Source organism: Fukomys damarensis, unplaced genomic scaffold (genome assembly GCF_012274545.1).
Source record: "Fukomys damarensis isolate Sample0158 unplaced genomic scaffold, DMR_v1.0_HiC HiC_scaffold_2, whole genome shotgun sequence".
In the NCBI taxonomy this organism is placed as follows: domain Eukaryota; kingdom Metazoa; phylum Chordata; class Mammalia; order Rodentia; family Bathyergidae; genus Fukomys; species Fukomys damarensis.
This window is the reverse complement of record NW_022900914.1, coordinates 50,409,761-50,427,570: the sequence shown is the minus strand read 5'-3', so window position 1 is coordinate 50,427,570 and position 17,810 is coordinate 50,409,761. Positions and strand designations below refer to the sequence as shown.

Below are 17,810 nucleotides of genomic sequence, written 5' to 3'. Positions count from 1 at the left end.
TGGTTTTTTTTTTTTTTTTTTTTCTTTTCGGTACCAGGGATTGAACTCCGGTCCTTGCACTTGCAAGGCAGGCCACTGAACTGCTGAGCTAAATCCCCTGCCCTAAATTATACTCTGTTCTTAAGAGTTCTGCCCAGTTCCCTCAGCCATGGATGGACTGATAAGCAGCTATCTTTGCTATTGCACAGCTGCTCTGAGCCCTACAGAGAGGCTGCTGCATGGGCAAGCCAACCTCCCCTCTGGTGTCCTGTCATAGAATATAATTGAGGCACTAATTTTTAAAATCCTCATGTGCACATTTAGTGGCATGTGAGGAGATTAGGAGCAGAAGCTTAAATGCCCACCTTGTATGATATATTAATTTTATTGTACTGTGGAGGAACGTCCTCTAAAATAATTAATATGTTTTCATAAGAGGATTTGTCTGACTCTGAAATTGTTAAAACAAAAGAGAACCCTATAAACAGCTGAAATACTCTCCTGAGTAGTCTCAGGGAGTCAGAGGGGGCTTAAAATGTCCTAGAATTCATGATGGGAACACAAGTAGACACAGCCTTGTTGGTTTGACAACTTAACTGAGCTCTTTGGAAAAAGACCAGAATATGTAAAACTTTGTGGCTGAATGCTCACTACCATTTAAATCTGTTCCCAACATTCTTTTCTCTTCCCAGCTACAGGAATGAAGGGTTTGGAAGTTGTATGTCCAAGATTCAGCCAGAATATCAGAAAAACTAGAACCTTCATGGATTTTTAGTGTCTCAGCGAAGACACTGCCAGCCTACAAAGCTACACAGACTGCAAAGAAAGCAGTGATGTCATTCCCCTCCTTTCTGGAAGTTTCTCTCCAGTAACACTATAGCTAGCTCAAGACTGCTTCGAGGAGCTCCAAGTCTTGCCTCATTAAGGCAGGATCCCAAATTACTGCTTGCTCTCTTCATAGCCCAATCCAATTTAGTAAATTAAATTGAGCAAGAGAAGCACAGCTGATTAAAATCAGTCTAAGGTGGAAATGGCAGGGGCTTCTTTATACCTCTAAGATCTCATTTGTATTTCAAAGTGGGAAGATGTTCATTCTACTCACACTTTGAGCAGGAAAAATTATAGAGAATTATGAGGAACTTAGTCCTAGAAACTGGGTCAGTATGGGATGGAAAGAGTACTGAAATTTAGGTAATTCAGCAATGTTTAGAGTTGTCCTTTCACAAAATAGCCCCTGGTACCTTTGAAGGAATTGATGGAGAATACTGGGGAGCCTGTTGTCATGACCCCACATTGCTGCTGGAAGACCTTCTCAGAATTGTCTCTGCACTGAGGTGTCAGTGAACCCTGCATTTGTGTTGGGGTAATGAAATAAGGTTGAATGTTCTCCATTCTTTCTATTTCTTTGTGAGTCACTAACTGCCCTGGTAAGCATATAATTCTTTTATAACTTGGAAGGATATCATCATCAAAAAGTAACTTTGGATCACAGTTCTAGCTAGTCCTCAGGGTCCAGGAGGTTGGAGTTAAGGGAAGCACTGTAATACTGCTGCAATGGCCAAAGTTATTCTTCAGCTTACTGATATCCTTACCAGTGGATTTGTGCTGCTCACAATCTTGAGGTGAGCGCCAGTTTTCCAAGACCCGGGCATTCTTCCAGGATTAGTCTGGACCCACACTTCATCAGGAAACTTAAATTTTTTTTTTTCCTTTCTCCCTTTTTCTCTACATCTGGCCAAAAAAAAAAGCCTCCCAGCCTTTCCTCAGCACTTTGAACATAACGCAAATTTAGTAAGTGTCAATGACTGAAAAAATCAGAGAAGGAACAGATGAAGAATGTTGCTTACTAGAAAACATTTATATAACAATATTTTGAAAAATAAAATTAGTAGTATTCTGACTAAGCAATGAACCCAGAAGGATCCCAAGATCTCATTATTGGAGGCTGTTCATTATTTAGATAAAAACTTAAACTACATTTGCAGAGAAAAAATAACTTACTCTTGAATATTATCTGCACAACTTCAAGCTCCCTTCAGATCATATTTAATGAACCTACTTTTAAAACTATAAAATATTACATACTTATTAAACTGAATTAGCTACTTAAAATAATATGAAAAAAAAGCAAAATCAACCCTTAGGTAACTACTCAAACAGCACTATCATCAATTATTTTATTCCAGGACATTTTTTCTTATGCTCAGGATCTTGTCCTTAATCAGCTCTCTTTTACTATAACAAAATATCCGAGGAGTCAATTTAATAAGAGAAGAGGTTGATTTTGGCTCATAGTTTCCGAGATTTCAATCCATAGGTACTTGGCCCTCTTGCTTTGTGCTGTGGCGAGATGGTACATCACAGCAAGAGCAAATTGCAGAGGAAGTCTATTCACCTCAGAGCAGCCAAAAAGCAAAGAAAGGCAGAAATGTTCTGGTATCCCCGTAGCCTCTTCAAAGCCTGCCTCCCATGACCTAACTTCCTTCTACTAGACCTTCCCTCCCAAAGAAGTTACTGCCTCCTGCCAACACCACAGCTACTGACCAAACTTTTAACACACAGGCCTCTGTGGGATATTCACATTCTAACCTACAGCAGTCCTTTCATATACAATAATTTCATTCTTATTTACTATAATAAGAAATATCTCATGCAATAAATTTTCTTCTATAAAACCATGAAGAATGGCTATAAAGTATGACAATTTAAATAATCTTCCATCCTTAGATTTAACAGATTTTCTAGTTTTTGCTATGATATATAACATATGCTCAATATATTTTAGCTAAACTTGCACACATGCATGACTTTTAGGATAAATTCTTCTAAGAAAAGTATGCAGAGTATGAGACATTTTCAGGCTTTTGCTTCATTCTGCTAATTGGTCATCAGAGGACATAAGCTATCTAGCAGCATGAATCAAAATACATAGCCCCGACATACAGCCCTGTTGTTTTGCTTATATTCCTAACGATTTCAGAAAAAAAAATCCAATTTGAAGATTAAAAATGTTGTTTATGTTTGCATTCTTTACCAATGAGTATAGTATTATATACTATCCCTTTATGTTTCATTTTGTGAATTACTTAGCAGATCTTTCTAATGTAATCTAGTGTAATTTTTTGTTTTTATTTTTTATTAGCGTGTGTTTCCAGTACACAATGATCACGTTCCTCAGGAGGATCTGGTGTATGTACATAACACATCTTAATTCTTTTTTCATCCCCCTCTCCTCCCCTTCTCCCTTCCATCTTTTCATCCCCTTCCTACTTGAGAACTCTGTCTCCCTACTTCCTATGAATTTTAATTTCCATGCTGACTTACAGAAACTTTATTAAGGATATTAGGTTTTGTTTGTCTTATGATGAAAATATTTTTAATATTTCTGGTTAAAATTTGAATTTTTCAGTGATTATTTTATTTTTAATATATTTTATTGGTACATTTTAGATATGCAATACAGTTACATTCATCATTGGGATCTTGTACCTTTACATGACATATCTCGGTTCTTATTTTTTCCCTATTCTGCTAGCCTCCCTTCAGGGATTATTTTAAATATTTTCTGTAGTTATATTCAGCCACCCTCACTAAAATAAAACCTTGTTTCTCTCTTTGATACTGTCCTTACAAAGAGGTTTCTCTACCTGTAAGTAAATAAATATGTACAAATAAATTTATCTATTCTTATAGTTTACACATTCTTAAAAATTCTGTACATTAATAATTTAACTCAGATTACACCTTTTTAAATGCCATATATGTTTATCAGGTTGTCCAAATGCCATTATTAAATGATCATTTTCTTACTGATTTGAGGTATCATCTTTGAATTTTATTCATACTTAGACTGTCTCTTTTTAAAATTTATGTGATCTCTTTTTATTAATAAACATGAATTATAGATATGAATAAAATTCTGCAAGATATTTCCATACATGTATACTGATCACATCCAGCCACTCTTCTTCCATTCTTGCCTCCCCACTCCCCCAGCATCCTTCTCCGTTCTTAATAATCACTATTCCATTTTGATTGACTTTCTTTTTCAGTTTTCTCATATAACAGAAAACCTGTAATATGACAATTTTTTTCAATAGTCTTTCGTATAGAGTAATACTATATAGTAGGCATTTATCCTTCTTGATTAAACTCTGGACTTATTATTTAAAATACCTCTATTGAAAAGTCTTTTCACTGGAAATATATTAGGCACATTACATTTCAAAATTACTTGAGAGAACTGTTGCCATATCAAGATTTTCAATGTACAAATGGTGCATCTTTGCATTAATATGCTTTCTTATATAATTTTGTGTTTTTCTTCTTTTGAACTTACACATTTCTTTAAAAGTTTTATGTTATTTTATTATTCGCATCAAATATAAATTACAAATATATATATATATATATACATATATAATTTTAAATTTTGGTCGCTAATTAAAATGCAATCATATTCCATTTTTTAATAGATTATCGGTTCATTACAAAGATACTGAGGGAAAAAATGAGAACCAAGACCTGTCATGTAAAGGTATAAGATCCCAATGATGAATGTAACTGTACTGTATACCTAAAATGTACCAATGAACTCAATGAGAAAAAAATAAAAGAATAAAAGATACTGATTTTTTAATAGTTGTTTTGAAACCAGCTATCTTAATGAACATCATTAGCCAAGGTTCGAATGTTTTTCCAGTTATTTTTCTCAGGTTTTCCTGAGATAATCATATAGCCTACAAATACTTTTTGTTATTGTTGTTGTTGTTGCTATATCTACGTGTGTCCTTTACTTCTTTTTTACTAGATCTTTCAGAATAATTTTTGTTAAAACTGATAATTGTGAGCATTTTTTTCATATACCTAACTGTAACCAGAGTGTTTCTCCAAAAATCACTGTTAAGTATGCTGCCTGTAGGTTAAAAGAGACATCTTCAATTCAATACCTAGTTTAAGAGATTTAATCAAATCTAGATATTTTATTTACCAATTATATTTTTTGGTTACATAATTTCCTAGTTTTCAACTCCTTTAGAACTCCGGAAGCAAATAGTATTTGGTTAATGTCTTGTTTTGGGGTTTTTTTTTTAGCACACTTCTACATTTATTTGCTAATACAGTATGTTATTTGCATCTTTGCTGTACATTACAACTTTATAAGCTTCATTTTTTATTTTGTCCTTTCAAATTTAGGTCTCAGAGTTAAGAATAAGTGAAATAAGCATTTTCTTCTCTCTCTCTCTCTCTCTTTCACTGAGTTTATTAGTATATTTTAGGTATACAGTACAGTTACAGTCATCATTGGGATCTTGTACCTTTACATGACAGGTCTTGGTTCTCATTTTTTCCCCTTATCCTTGCCCTTCCTTCACCCCCTCCTACCCTCCCCATTTACAAACACTATATTTCCATTTTTCTCTTTTTCTCAAATACCGAAGAGTTTCTCTGGTGTGAAAAACTATAATAGTACATAAGATCCTAATGATAAAATTGACAATGTGAAATAGGAAGAAAAGGGGTAAAGGTGTAGGGAAGGAGGGAAGGGTAGGGGAAAAGCAGTAAGGGAAAAGTGAAATAAGTATTTTCTAAGATTTATTCTCTTGAATGAAATAAGTGAACTTCATTAAGAAACTTTTCTTCCTATCAATTTCCTAAATGATACTACCTCTCTATTTTTCTCTCTTTATCCATCAATTAGTAACATAGGGCTTTTACAAAGCCCTTTAGGTGAAGCAAAGGGGAAAAAAATAACACAAGAAGTTATTGATTCAGGAACCCAGCGGGAGTAGGGTCCAGAAGAAGTCTGGAGATTTCAGCTTAGAAGTCTTGCCAGAGAATACTATAAATGTGAGGAAAGAACCCCAACGGCACGCTCCCTGCACAGCATGGCTGTTGCAAAAGCCAAGCCCCAGGAAAGCATCAGTGCTCAGGGACCCCACGCTCCTTGTTACAGGGAGAGGATGAGCTCCACGGTCCATCTTGTTTCTGTTACATTACACAGTGCCCCAGGAGAGATCATCCTCACAAGCAGATACAGATTTTGATGAAACCCAGGGAAATGTAATAGATACACAAAGAATAACAGTACAGCATTTTGAGCTTGAGCGACAAACCTATAATCGACATATCTGCTTTTTTAAGATCCCAGTAATTCACATTTAGAGGTGGAAAATAAACATTGCAATTTTTTAAAATTAAGCTTTACCTTTACTACATTGAATATTTTGCTAGACTCTCCATTCCTATAAACAATATGAACAAGGCAAGTAAATAAATACTACTGAGGAAGAAATATAAACAAATCTTTCTCTGGATGAAAATGTCACTGTTGCATATAGGTTTCTGGTTTCTAACATATTATTAGTATAAATCAAGCTTGGCATGTTTTATTTTCATCACCACTTTGCTTTTGAAGTGGCAGTTATTAGGTTCTACTAATACCTAACACCCTCATGCTGTGTGAATGTGATTAAATATTTATACAGAACCTACAGAGTATATACCCTGACTGCAAGTCTAAAAGAGTCGGTAAGAATCAGTCATGGTTTCTGCTCTCAAGGGGCATACAGTAAAGCAGGAGAAATAGATATTAATAAGGCATTACTCCATGATTATTCAAATCAATGCATCATTACATCATCTTTAGCTCTAGTAAGGAATATTAATACAACGAGAAAAATCCACATTATCTGAATGCCTTATTGGCAAAGATGAAAAGAGGAATAGAAATTAGGAGTCAGAGTGTCAGGGGTGGACACCATGGCAGACACTGTAGATTGGCTATGCAAAAGCCATTTTTGATTCCCTTCTCCTGTGCCATCCCCTCCTAGTGATGCAGGGAGCACAGGCCATAGGATAGGGTGTGAGTCAGTGAAGTGCTGTAAGCAACATCTAGGCCAAGCTTCTCTTCCTGATTAAAACATAAACAACTATGAAGAGAAATATCTTTTTACCTCTTGGTTTTCTCCCTGCTTTGAAACACGGGTGCAAGGGGCCAGGGATTTAGCTCCGCTGTGCCTCCACCTACCTTGCAATCGCAAGGACCCGAGTTCATTCCCTGGTACAAAAAAAGAAAAATTATGAAACCCAGGTGCAAGACCTACAAGCTAGAAGCACATATTATGGGTAAGAGCAACCCCTGCTCACTAAAGACTGTGAATCAGAGAAGGAGACTGGCATCACTTTGTATATCCATGATACACATCCCAGCCCCACACGGCCAAGCTCTGGGCTCTTGTTACCAAGAGCAATGGAATTTCTGTTTCTTTAAGCCCTTGTTAAACAGATTTTCTGTTATTTATTCTGTTATGTCTGTTATTCTGTATAATTCTAACTAATTAAGAGGAATGAGATAAAGTGAGAAGGAAAGAGCTCTAGACAAAGTTACCTCATTTATGAAAACTCTGAGCAAGAGGAAGCACGATGCACTGGGAAAATAAATAGTCTTCATTTATATTTACCAACACTTGCATTAAAAAATTTTCCACAGATAAAATTAAACCGAAGGTGGAAGAAACAAAAAAATCACAATTCATAAACATGATTGTAATTCCCTACCATCCCAACTAGTAATGGTGCCTCCATAATGGAAACTCACTGCAGGCTGACAGTGAGCACGATAAACTGAGGGTTACTGCAATTGTCACTATGAGTCCAACCATTATTTCATACTTAGGAGAGCAAGAGAGGAAGAATGAGTGACCACATGAATAATGTCAGATCCACTTAATCTACTTTTAATAGGCTTAACATTTTATGTGAGGAATCACAAATTAATTTTACATCAGACAGTTAAGAATCAATAGTCTGGAGTATACTCACTTTCATTGTCATTGTTTGCTTTATTGAACTTGGCTCAGGTTATGTTACAGTTCATGTCTAGATGTCCCCACAAAGCCTCATGTGCTCATAGGTGGGGCTTTGGGGAGGTGACTGGATCATGGGGCCCTGGGACTCATCGTGGACTAACCCACTGATGAGTTTATAGCTAACTGTGATGCTGGGAGGTAAAGCCTGGCTGGAGAGGATGGGTCACTGGAGGCGTAGCCTAGAAGAGTCAGTCTTACTCCCTCATCTCTTGATCCTGCTCTTTTTCCCACACCATGCCCTAAGCAAGCCTCTTCAGCCAGGACCCTCTGCCATGCTGCTCTGCCTTAGAGGCCACCAAGACTACTTAAACCTCTACAAACTGTGAGCCAAATAAACTTCTCTTTTTTTTAACTTGCGCATGTTGAATATTTTATCCCAGATACAAGAAAGTAAAGTAACTAAGACAGATTTTTTTCTTTCTCTCTTCCTTCCTTCCTTTTTTTTTTTTTTGTTTTTGTTTTTGTTTTTGTTTTTTGTTTTGTACCGGGGATCAAACTCAGGACCTTGCACTTGTAAGGCAGGCAGCAGCACCACTGAGCTAAATCTCCAGCCGCCTTCCTTCCTTTTTTATTTTTTCCTGGGTGTTTTTCAAGAGAATTTGGGAAAGAAATTTTTCAAAATTACCCCTCACTCTTTGCTCTAACTATAAATTTACATGTTTAAATTATATTAATAGCAGTAGAAGTTACTATAATATGAGGTAAAATATGATTAGTAGTGTCAACTGGAGAAACAAAATTCCACAGATAGAGAGTGGAATGATGTGGTTTAGTAAACCATTAGATATTTTTAGATATTTGGAAGGGAGAAGGATTAGGAATGAGTGAGAAGAAAGAATTCAGATTTCTCCCAGCTTACTAACTTGGGAGACTTAATGAACATGAGTCAAACCTAGAGAAGAGGAGGCAAAATGTACTGTGAAAGAACATCCACACACTCATTGCAGAACATCTACATATTCACTGTACACATTCATTCAAGAGCTGGTTATGGAGCCCCAGTTATATTAGTTATCTTTTGCCATGATAATGCTGTGTAACAAGCAATCATAAGATCTCAGGGGTATACAGAAATAGCCGTTGTTTAGTTCATTATTTGCTGGGCTCACTCATGTCTGGAACTTACTAGCCACCAAAAGGTCTCACCGGGCTTCAGCAGGGATGATGGAGCCACCCAGTTTGGCTCTGTGTATCCTTCATCCTTCCACAGGCCGGCCAAGCAAGTAGTCACATATTAGCACTTTTTCCAACTTAGGGCCACAAATACCTCACTAGGCAAAGCAAGTTTTAAAACTAGAACCGTTTAAGGTTGGAGAATTATCATCTACCTCTTTAGTGACAAGAGTTTAATAACAAAGGGAAACAGTATAAGAAAGAATTAAATTATCAGGATCATTAATGTAATTAGTACACATATTAACTATGTACGAAGCATTGTTCTAGGTCCTAAGGGTATAGCAGAAAGCAACCATAAAAAAGACCTGTTCTTCATTTAGTGAGATAGACAGAAATCAAAATGTATCATTTTGAGTATTGATAAGCAGTGTATTGAAAAGAGTTGGCGTATAGAGCGGTGGTGGAAAATGGAAGCTGTTTTAAATAGAGAGAAGAGAAAAGGCCTTAAAAGGAGATGATGTTTGAGCAAAGATCTCTATGATGTGATGGATCCTGCCTGCCATGTGATGAACTTGGAGAAGGACTTCCCAGACCAAAGGGACAACTAGTGTCAAAGCCTGAGGCAGAAGTGGGCTTGGCAGTAAAGCCTAGGTGGTTGATTTGAGATGAGACATAGGGAGAAAGGCCAATGAGGTTAAAGAAGAAGGCCATGTAGATCACATGTACTAACCAGAGTCGGCTATGACATAATCCATAACTGACAAATTACAATGGCTTAACAATGCACAGTTCATTCATTTTAAGTCTACTGCAAGTCTAATCTCTCTTCTCTGCAGTGTCCTAAAAAAATTAGTTGGTTGCAAACTTACATTTTGTGGCTCAGCTGCCTCAATCTGAGCTTTTTAGTTGCCATATTATAGGAAGAAAGGAGTATCCATGAGCTTTAACCTGTCCAAAAGAGATGCACATTCTGTCTCCTTACAATTCATTACCAAGGACTAAAGGCACTGCCTGGCCCAATCACAATGGATCTGGAAAATGTAGGACAACACATGAATATTTAGTAAGCATCTGTCACAGCTGGATATATCTTAATTTTATTGTGTATATGAGGAGAACTAATTAGAGAATTATAAGCAGGGAAGAATATGATCATATCTACATGTCTAAAAGTTCACGTACTGATGTGTGGAAAATAGACAACAGTGGAAACATGAAGACCAGTTAGGAGCTCTCCTAACTATGGTGACCCCATGAGAAAGGTTTCAGTAGCTTAAACTATGACATAATGATGGAGACAGTGAGAGGTGATCAGATCTGGGATATATTTCAAAAGTAAAATAAAAGAATTTGCTGATGGGATATATATGGAAAAGAAGAAAAAAGGAGCAATCAAAAGTGACTGCAGCTGGGAGAATAGCATTTCCAGTTACTAAGAAGGGATGAATGGAGAAAAGATAAATTCAAGAGCAGAAATTAGGTGTATGATTTTGGCTCTGGTAAGTGTAAGACAGGTGTCAGAAAGAGAAATAGAGATATTACATTAATAAGCAGTTGCTTTGTAAATCTGGAGTTTGGGAGATTAGGAAGAGCTAGGATACAAACGTGGGAATTATTGACATGTAAGTAAAATCACTGAACTATGTGCAGTCACCCAGGGAAAAGAGCAAGAGATAGTTGCCCTGACTGGGCTGAGGGAAACTCCAAATTACAACATAAGGAAAATAAGAAAGAACTAGCAAATATAACCAAAAATAAACAGCCAGTGAGTCAAGAAAACTAAGAGATAGGGTTTTCTGGAAGCCAAATAAGAAAACATTTAGGAAGAAGGAAGTTATCTACTGTTCCATAAATTGCTGAGAAAATGAGGACAAAGTCTGGACCATTTGATATGACAAAGAGATGATTACTGACGTAAAAGTGGCTTTAATAACGTGTAAGAGAATGAATGGGGTGGGCTAACAGAAGACTGTGAGGGAAGAAGTAGAGCTATCAATGGGAAAAAGTGAAAAGTATAGCAAGTAGGGGGCCATCAGTTTTTAAATTTGTTTTTGTTTAGGAGGGAAGGTATTACAATGTATTTTGCTAGAGGCATGAATAGGGAATGGGAGAGAGAGAAATGTATGATGCTGATAAGGGGAAAATTGGGGAGCAAAACTTTTGGGTGAGCAAATGGAAATGGGCCCAGCATTGGCTTTTACGGGGTGGGGAGGGGGAATGATACATTTTAGCTGGAAAGAGGGTGCACTTATGTGTAGAAGTGAAGATACTTGATAGAATTAATGCTAAAATGACACAGTCTATTGTTATTGTTTCTAATTTCCTGGTGAAATGAAAAACAAGATTATCAGCTGAAGGTGAGGTTGAGAAGCTACAAAACAGTCATGTTATAAAGTTGTTGAGTCAAATACAACTACAGAAATATTATGATCTTTAAGCAATGCTGAAGGAGCAATACCCGGATGAAAGAATTTTCAGATCAGTCAACATAATGTATATTTTTTATAAAGCGAGAAGACAGCAGGAAAAAAATTACTGTTGGAATTTTATCAGGAGGAAAATGGAAAAGAGCATGAAAAAATAATTAAGATGTATTATGTACATGTGGCAATGGCCCATGGTGAATGTAGTCATTATGAACTGCAAACATGCACTAATAAAAAGAAATTGCTTTAAATGGAGTTGAAGGTATACACAAGGATCAGCTATAGGGCTTGTCCATGGAGTCTAAACTGGGTAGAGAAGCTTGGAAATGAGCAGGTGATAGACAGTAGGAGGTGGTGGGGTAAACAGACTGGAAATCCTGATGAGGACTAAGAATCGTTGGACCTGTACTGAAAAGGATGTGAACTGAAAAGCCCTGATGTAGAAATTTTGAAAATAGTAGGGTTATCAGTGATGATAAACTCCAGGTAATAATGCATTTTGACAGTAGAAGGGTGGAGTGAGGGGAACACATAGAATTGGAAATTAAGATAATAAGGACGTAGGTCTCAAACTGATCATGTATGAGGATACTGTGCTCGCCAAAAGGGAAGACAGTGATCCAGGGGCTAAAATCTCCAAATAATGAAAGAAAGAGTAGTAGGTGAGTTGGGGAATGACCTCAACACAGTGTAGCAGTGGGACAGGCTGATAACACGAGCTTCAGTGGAGCTTCAGGGTGAAAGAAGGAGTAATGGCCTAGATGCGACAGTGAGGACCAAGGTGGACATCAGCCGCTGGTCCAAGCTCTGCCTGAGGTAGATGACTGTGTAAGGAAGAACGTCAAGTCCCGGGATGGATGTAACGGGAGAAGAGATGTTACCACACAACCAAGTTACAGGTGACAAGACAAACAAACAGAAAAGACAAAGGGAACCTTTGAATAAGAGGGTGAGATTTTGCTAAAGACAGTCTGTGTGTTCCATAGGGGTGAGAGGGTGGAAGGGTACATCAAGCTAGGAAAATATTTGCAACCATATGGCAGATAAAACCCCAATGATAATCAGTACCTGGAGAAGCAGAAGTCTTATCAGGAGGGGCTCCATGAGATTCCCTGAAATCCTACTATCGGAAGAACAGTCTCTCCAAAGACCTCAGAAGCATAAAAGCCTTCTCTAGAGATTTTCCTGGGAAAGTATATGACTCTGGGACCGCAAGGCTTACCAAATATGCAAAATATAGTGGGGAAAGTGCTTGATAACCATAACAAACAGAGGTTTCATATATATTTTGAAGGAGATTGAAGGGAGTGAAATCCAATGCATAGGTGGCAATAGACTCTTCTCAAATGAGAAGGGCAATAAGGATCTGAGACATAGGAGATTTAATGCCCTACTTTTTTACAACAAATATTATATAACCCCTTGTGGTACTAAAATAAAATGTAAATTTTATACTCTACCTATACATACATTTTGAAGGGGAAAATCTATATAATGTTCTAACACTATTATAAAAGATGAGAGAAAAACGATTTATAATCAAATGTGGAAATGCTCAGGCACACACATTAGAATAGAAGCGAAGTGTACTAGGCTTATACCTTTGTTTAGAATAAAAAGAATCTGTCAGCAACAGCTGCAGGCAAATACAGGAGTGAGATTTCTTTCGTTACTCTTTTTTCTGGCAACCTAAATACAGTGAACCATGCTGCTTTTAGTAACATGATGTTCTGAAATGGAGATCAGTTCTTAGTAATGAACAACAAATAAAATCATTCTTTATTTTATATATGAGTTAGGCTACTCAAAAGTCCAGGCCATATTTTAAAAAAACATTCAAAATACTCTTTTTGTAGGGGGCAGGATAATGGCCACCCAAAAATGCCTGCATCCCAATGCCCAGAATTTATGAATGCAGCAGTCCCCTCCTCATCCTTCCTTTTGCTTTCCACAGTTCCAGTCAACTGTGGTCTGAAAAAATTAAAAGGAAAATTTCAGAAATAAGCAAATTCATTTTGAACTGTGCAACTGTTCTGCATAATACGATGAAACTTCATGCTCTTCTGCTCAAGATGGGAATTACCCTTTTGACCAGCATATGCACTTGTATATGCTGTTAATCACTCAGTAGTGGTCTCAGTTATCAGATCAATTTTCATGGTATCACAGCGCATGTATTTAAGTAAGCTTTATTTTATGTAATGGCCCCAATGCACTACTGGAATAATGATATAATATATTAATTTTATTAATTATATTAATATAATCTATTTTATAGTTTTTCCATTTTATTATTAGTTATTATCTTTAATCTCTTACTGTCCCTTATTTGTAAACTTTATCACAGTATCAGAAGGACAAAACATAGCTTAATAGGGTTCAGGACTATCCAACGCTTTACCCCAAAGGTTTCTTGGAATATATTTCCCAGAGATAAGGAAGGGTGCTCTGTGTTGGTTTACATGGCATAGCGAATTTGCAGGTGCCATTACAGGTATTATGGTGGGGAAATGATCCCAGACTATCTGGGTAGGTCCAGCATAATCACAAGGGTCTTTATAAGTGAACATGAGTTACAGGAGGTCAGAGAGCATTTTGAAGATGCAGTCACTAGAATCTGAAACAGTAAAGGAATGGCTATTCCCCCCAGTGTGCAGGAAGATTGTAGCTCTGCCAACATGGTGATTTTAGTCCAGCAAACCCATTTCTGGACTCTCATCCAGAAATTATTTATTGTAAAATAATAAATTTGTGATTTTTTAAGAAGCAATAGGAAACAGTCACTTGATTTATGTGGAAATCAAGTGGTTTAGGTAAGGTTGTAGGTTAGGTTTTAGGTTTTTAACCTGTATGAATATCTGGAAGGACATTCAAAATCATTTGGGATGTGGGACATTATTTCCTCATGCAAGACTTTGCCACTCATGCAGGGCACCCAGCATCCCTGACTCCCCATATCTAAATGCCAGCAACTCCCCAGGGTCACTGACAGTCAAATACAACTGCACAAATACCTAATTTGTAAAAATAAATGTATTCTGAATAGAGGAGATTAGAGCCATTTATATCTGAACACTTTTCTGATGCAGAAAGCCATTTTCAAAGATACTTGCCTGGACCTTGACACTCAGTGGCCTCAAAGCAAACATTGTTTCAGAATCAAGATCAATAACCTAGTGGAATTCTGATCAATCAATAAAGGCTCCCAAATTGATTTTATAAAAGCCTGTGTTTAGCTCCACCTTCTCCTCTGCCCCAATTGAGGGACTGAGAACAGATCTGCATTTATAATAGAAGCCATAGTAATCCATATCCATCTAGCTTCCCAGGGAGACATCTTAATGAAACCTCTAACTATTATAAAAACTCACAAGTGGGGAGAATTAATGCAATTAAAATGGAAAAAGAAGCCATTCTCCATTTATTCTACATTGCCATGGATTATGGGGAATTAAAAAGGAGCATTTATATAACACTCCCTCACTCAGCAGCCATGTTGTCATTAGCAAAGGTGGGCTTACTTAGCAACTGCTCTGAGGAGAGGAATGTTAGAAAAAGAATACACAGTGGTTCTCTGTGTTACAGTGAATACCACAACACTAATGCCAGCCCAGTGTTCCATGGGGGCATTTGGGGTATAATTCCTCCAAAGAGACCACAGAATTCAGGGAGGGAAACACACCTTGGGAGCCAAGACAGAAAAGTCCACCAGTTTGGGAGTGAAGCTCCAGAGTCCAAAGGCAAGAGAATGAATGTTTTCTCCTGAGCCTCAGCTTCAGCAGCAGCCCTCACCAGGGAGCCTAGTCACCAGCAGTGCATTGTTTAGCATATCAGGCTGTCTGTCCTCAGGGAAGGCTCTGAAACATGGAGTAGGGTAAGACAGCTCATTACAGAACTGTTCTTTGCATAAGAACAGGGAGTTCTAATTTCTGCCTTTCTCTCTATGTAAGAATATAATCTTATCATTGCCAAGTCAGAGGATGTTCTTTTTTGGTGAAGGGAAAATATGATGAATACTCTTTCAATTTCAAAGAATAGGTAATTGTTGTATAATCGTAGAAAACTCATCATAGAGTTTGCTGGAGGCACACCCCTACGTGAAGGTTAGAAAAAGAGTTGTTTTCCTCCTTTTTTTACCTGCTTCATTATAGAGAAGTCAGCTACTAAGTTCCTCCAGTCATTCCCAAACCTCATTTGTTTTTTATATTCCTTTAGTTTTGTCAAGCAGATCAAAAGCCAACTTCGTAGGTAGAAAATGACCCCTAGTTATTTTTCCTGATTCCGAAAGTAACACAAAGAGGCATTAATAGAATTGACAATGATAAGGTGTGATAGAGTTACACTGACAAGGACTCTGAAATCTCTCATTTATCAACAAATATTTGGTCACTGGAACTTCAAGGTTAATCCAGCAGTCAGTTAATAATCTCTGACAAAGCCTCTCAAGGCTGTATGCTTGCAGGACAATGCTCAAGCAAAGTAGATGAAATGATGAAAACCTACAATAGCATTGGGTACTAAGGTTAACAACCAAATTTATGCCATTGTATAGAGCAATTATCACTTGATTGAAAGAAGCTTAGCAATGCCTACCCCTCTTCTGCCCCCTTAACCAGGGTTGTACCATGTCTACGAGAGAAGATAGAAAACTGACCCACCAGCAGTTTTGTGAGCTAAATTTTGTACACACACACACACACACACACACACACACACACACACACACCAAAATCCATATGTTAAATTCCAAAGTCAGGCATGGCACATGTCTGTATGTCCCAACAACTCTGGAAGCTAAAGCAGGAGAATTGCTTGAGCACAGGAATTCAGGGCCAACCTAGGAAATATAGCAACAAGATATCATCTCTTAAAATTTTTTTTCACTGTTATAATAATTTTAATTTATCTTGCATTTTACAGAAGTCTATGAACGATTAAAAAAGCACTTCCTTACCCCATCATGTTTCTGACAGTTGTTAAAGTAGGCAATAAGTATGTCAACAGCTTGAGCATAGGCAAGGATTTCAGATCAACCAACCACTCACCAAATAACCTGGCAGCTTTTCTATCTTGTTTTTAATACAATGATATATCCATTTTGATAGTCAACCTGTCCAGCCAATTCCTCAGAAAAACGCTTTGCAAAATCAGTGATGAGCAAATTAGTTAGCTTTGGCACGGAGCTGTGCTCACTTGCCTGTGACAGCCTGGAAGCCAGTTTTGATACTGGCAACAGCATCGAGAATGACAAGTTTTACACTGTAAAAAATAGAGCTGGGTGTCCTTCTGCAGAATTGTGTCAGGTGATCGGCACGTGTGACAAGTGATATATCTTCTTAATATATCTCCTTGATATATCTTCTTAAGACATTTTCTATCTGTTTCTGTTGGAATCTTCTTTTGATTACAAATTGGTTATTGCCATCTATAGAACCACTTGTACCCAATTCTGTCAATAAAAATTCAAGGAGATGTTTGGGCTGACGATGTAATAGTATACAGATATCTGTAAAGTTGACAAAAGAAGTTTTCTTGGTTCCTACTAGAACAACCTGTGGAGGTTTCAGGACAAATTTTCTTTTCTCCCCAGTAACCATATTTGGATTCTTTTCTCTCATGATGTTGAACATTCTATTCAGTAGCTCTTCCTATTTGTAGTCTCTCTCTGAGCTTGCCCAAGCAGGGCCTGTCTGCGTACTGAACAAGATACCATCGTCTTTTTTGCTGTCTTCATCTTCTAAAGCTTCTTCTTTTTCTAGTATTTCATCCTCATCTGAGAACTTGACATTCTTCTTTTTATTGCCACGCATAATATCAAGGTCATCCTCTGGTTCAGCTGGTTCTTGGTTATCACTTTCAAACTTAAGATCCTTTATACCTTCTTCAGCTTCATCAATATCAAATATCTTTTTTGTTTTTTTCTTCTTTTTCTTTTGATCAAAAAAATTCAAGTCATCTAGATCATCAGAAGCATCTTTCTTCCTACTGTCCTCTTCATCAGCTTCCACATCTATGTCCTCAGCTGGTTCTGGGTCCACTACTTTTGTTTCTGAGGGCTGGGTTTCTTCTCTCTGGGCATCCCCTTCCTTATCTAACATAAAGGGCCTCCCGCCTCCCTCCTCCCTCCTCCCTCCTCCTCTTCTTCTTCTTCTCCTTGCTCATAGTAGGATCAAAAATCATCTCATCCCTTGACATGGCTGCAGCTTGAGAGTGCTCGGCATGAATGGGAAGTGAGACAGGTCAGCCCCAGACCCCGACATAAGCGCTTCTGCCGCCGGTACTCTTCCAAGCACCGCACTAGGCTCTTGCATCAGCTAAAGGGGACGACACCCCACCCTCCTTTCAAACGTTGGAAGTGCGCCCGCGCAGAATTTGCCGATCTATCTCTTAAAATTATATGTATACATATATATATATA

General features: G+C 37.5%; 1 protein-coding gene and 1 pseudogene across 1 annotated transcript in view; one reads left to right on the top strand and one right to left on the bottom strand.

The window, feature by feature from the left end:
* Positions 1-17,810, top strand: part of Tacr1 (tachykinin receptor 1) — a 165,373-nt gene that overhangs the window by 13,602 nt on the left and 133,961 nt on the right. The gene's annotated exons all lie outside the window — the stretch shown is intronic.
* On the bottom strand, positions 16,555-17,587 carry LOC104867276 (annotated as a pseudogene).